The sequence below is a fragment of the Dipodomys spectabilis genome, unplaced genomic scaffold (genome assembly GCF_019054845.1).
Source record: "Dipodomys spectabilis isolate Male_0828 unplaced genomic scaffold, ASM1905484v1 ptg000164l, whole genome shotgun sequence".
NCBI lineage: Eukaryota > Metazoa > Chordata > Mammalia > Rodentia > Heteromyidae > Dipodomys > Dipodomys spectabilis.
In genome coordinates this window covers 2211716-2215577 of record NW_024870841.1, presented here as the reverse complement: position 1 = coordinate 2215577, position 3862 = coordinate 2211716, and the positions used below count along the sequence as shown (strand labels likewise).

The 3862-nt window shown below is 36.5% G+C and overlaps 1 non-coding gene across 1 annotated transcript; it reads right to left on the bottom strand.

Annotated features, from left to right (window-relative positions):
- Positions 1 to 246: 246 nt before the first annotated feature.
- LOC122119357 lies at positions 247 to 353 on the bottom strand. Its single transcript, XR_006149547.1, has one exon. It is a non-coding gene; the product is annotated as a U6 spliceosomal RNA (small nuclear RNA).
- Between the last annotated feature and the right edge of the window lie 3509 nt (positions 354 to 3862).

Genomic DNA, 3862 nt, shown 5'->3' with positions numbered 1-3862 from the left:
GTCTTTGGATCTATATGGGATTTGAGGGAAAGTAGTGTTTCTTTGATAAATTTGGGTGCTCCATTGTTTGGCGAATAGATATTTAGAATTGTAATATCCTCCTGAAGGAGAGATCCTTTAATTAGTATGTAGTGGCCTTCTTTATCTCTTCTCACGAATTTTAATTTGAAGTCTATTTTATCTGATATTAAGATTGCAACTCCCGAATGTTTATGGGGGCCGTTTGCTTGGTAGATTTTGTTCCAGAAAAATATGGAACGCTTCACGAATTTGCGTGTCATCCATGCGCAGGGGCCATGCTAATCTTCTCTGTATCGTTCCAATTTTAGTATATGTGTTGCTGAAGCGAACACTCACTTTCCTATTTAAAATATAGTAGCTACATTGTAAGTAAAACATTCCCAAAATAATTATGCCCTTATATGGTAATGTTGAAAAATGTGTTGCTCTGGGAGCTGACTTGATCTTGTTCTAACTTTGCTCACCTGTATTCTTTCTTTTTTTTATTTTAATTTTAATATTTTTATTGTGAAAATACTGTACAGATGGGTTACAATTACATGGGCAAGATAGTGAGTACATTTCTTTTTCTGGGGGGAGGGCGGGTCTGGTAGTGGGGCCTGAACTCTGGTCCTGGGCGCTGTCCCTCAGCCTTTCAGCTCAAGGCTAGCGCTCTACCACTTGAGCCACAGCGCCACTTCTGGCTTTTTTCTTTTTGCTTATGTGGAGCTGAGGAATCGAACTCAGGGCCTTGAGCATGCAAGGCAAGCACTCTACCATTGAGTCACCTTCCCAGCCCGTGAGTACATTTCTTATCAAGCATTGTAGCCTCCTACTTTGTTTACCCTTCGCATCCCTTCCCATCCTCCCTCACTCCCCATCCAATCCTCCCCCCACCCAAGTTTTATTGTTCGTTTTCAACATGACAACTTTTACTTCTCATTGTTGCAACAGGTCCACCTGTATCCTTAATTAAACGACATGTTTTTCCCCTTCCCCTCAACAAATTATACTGACATCAAATACAGTGAAAGCAGGGGTTATCCTGTGGTGGAGGGACAAAGTAACAAAGAAATAATCTTATAATTGCATTAGAAACAAGTGCATGAAAGAAAAAAAACCATTTAAAATACATATCTTAGGGTTCATTTTCCTAACATCACCTTATCTGACCTTTTCTGCTTGACTCATACATATACTAGATATTGCAAATAAGGGAAATCATGGAACCTATGTTTCTTTGTGCTTGGCTTACTTCACTTAATATAATTTTTTCCAAGACTTTCCATTTCCTAACAAATGGGGCAATGTCATTCTTTCTGATGGAGGCATAGAATTCCATTGTGTATATATACCACATTTTCTTGATCCATTCATCTACTGAGGGGCATTCGGATTGGTTCCATATCTTAGCTATGGTAAATAATGCTGCAATAAACATAGTTGTTCTGGGAGCTTTAGTGTGGTCTTGTTTGTAAACTTTTGGATAAATGCCCAAAGGTGGGATTGCTGGGTCATAGGGGAGCCCTATGTGATGTCTTTTTAGGAACCTAAAGCGATGGAGAAAAAAAGTGATTGTGTAGCACAGATTTACTAGGGAGCAAACCTACATATGAGAGCCTCGGCCAATGCTAAACCTTTACTTGCTTTTATAACTAGGATATTTATAGTGGGTTTACATGAACATAAGATTTTTCCCGTGGGGATTAATAAGAAAATAACTGATGGTAAGACATAGATAATATGTGAAATGATTTGAAGCACGAGAAAGAGAGATTAAGGCAGCGGGTGTAGCTCAAAGCCTTGCTAGTTGCCAGCTAAGGAAGGTATAGTTACACAAGGGAAGGGCAGTAAATCAGGCGTGTTTATCAACAAAAGCACTGGTCTGAAGCCTCCAAATAAGGACCTCAGTCTCTGTGGACTAAACAGTTTCTAACATGATGTTTCATTTAAATTAAGAAGCACGATTTTATTATGCAGTATGGGATGGTGGATAGTCACAGGCAATATCTGCTATGTCAGCTATTCCAATCAACTCATTCATGTGTAACCTAATAGCCAGGTTTAAACACAAACCAGTACAATGAGATTGTACAAATGAAGCATTGACTTTTCTCTCCGCTGAATGAAAATTCTGTGAAATAATTTATCTTCCATATATTTACAAAACATTTCTCATGATCTTTTCTACTATTTTGGCTTCATTACTGATATTCATAGTACTTTTTTTTGGTGGGAGGGGGTTCTAATTGTATGGCCTGGACTGGGCCTGGGCCATTTCCTTCAGTTCTTCAGCTCAAGGCTAGAGCTCTACCCCTTTAACCACATCGCCACTTCTGGCTTTTTTTCTTCCTGCTTATGTGGTGCTGAGAAATCGAACCCAGGGCCTCATGCATGCAAGGCAAGTGCTAAACCACTGAGCCACATTTTTGGAGCTTAAACTCTGTGTTTCATAGTCTCCTTAGAATTTTTTGTTAATGAATGATGACACTCTATTCTTTGAGCCATATCCTCACATTCTTCTTCTTGCGGGATAATTGAAGATGTTTTCACATTTTTGTCTCTTTAGGCTGACATTGAACCAAAATCTTCAGGTCTTATCCTCCTGATTTTCTAGGATTCTACACAAGAGGCCACTAACATCCAGCTTTGTGTTACTGTTCTTTAAATTATGTAGTAGAAGAATGTGGAATTATATTTGTGTTAAGTATGTAATTTTCAAAAACCAGTTTGAATCAACTTATTATAATGTAACTGTTATCAATTTTAACTGTTAAACCAATTAATGTTTCACATACCCACAGAAATATCATTGAAAACAAAAGGTATATTTGTTTTAAAACAAGTATTGGACCATGAATTTCTATCACTTTACATTCATGTTTTATACCTTAATTAGCAGACTTCAATGAATAAAATAAATGATTAATTGCATACCACAATAAGCAAAGTGATTATAGTTAAGAATAGATATTTCAACATATCCAAAAGACAAGTTTTTAGAGCAGTCTCCTAAAAATTTAATGTTACTTAAAGCAACTAATGGATATGATATAGTTTGATCATTACACAATATATAAATGTATGGGACTACCACTAAAGTCTTCATAACTATGTTAAAAATAATTAGTAGCTAGGGGCCGTTGGCTAATGCTTGTAAACTTAGCTACTATAGAGGCTCAGATCTGGAAAGGTCCAGGCTGGAAAGTCCATGAAACCCTTATCTCCAATGAACCACCAAAAACCTGGCAGTGGCTTAAGTGATAGAGCACTAGCCTTGAGCTGAAAAACTGAGGGAAAGCATCCAGTCTCAGATTTCAAGCCCCATGACTAAAAAAATTTAAAATTAAACAATTAAAAATAAACTAATATTTTGACATGAATGTTAAAATATATATTCTAAAAAAATTTAAATTCTCACTAGATATACTAGTTTACATAAATGTAGAGATGTGTTTTCTGGTTTTAGTTGTCAGTGAATTGTGTAAATCAAACAATTCTCACTCAATTCACATTTATATGTTTATATGCCATAAGTATAATTGTTAAGTGATAGGCAGTGCTGTTTTAGGAATCTCCTTTGGCTTCCTAACATTAACCATTCTAAGCTAAAATTGATATGCCCTCCTGCCTTGTCAGGGTTTTCATTGACAGTAGTCACTCATCTCATTGGAGTAGGAAAGTATAAGCCAAAATCATTGTTTGGAACAACTGTCACACATGCTTTTCACTTCGTTTAACATCTAAAACATTGTAGTCATCTTAATCATGTCAGTAATTGCAAAATGTCTTCTGAGCCTTTCAATCTCTTAAGAGCTGAAACTCTTTAGTTATACATGTATTTTTTATCCTCGCTAATATC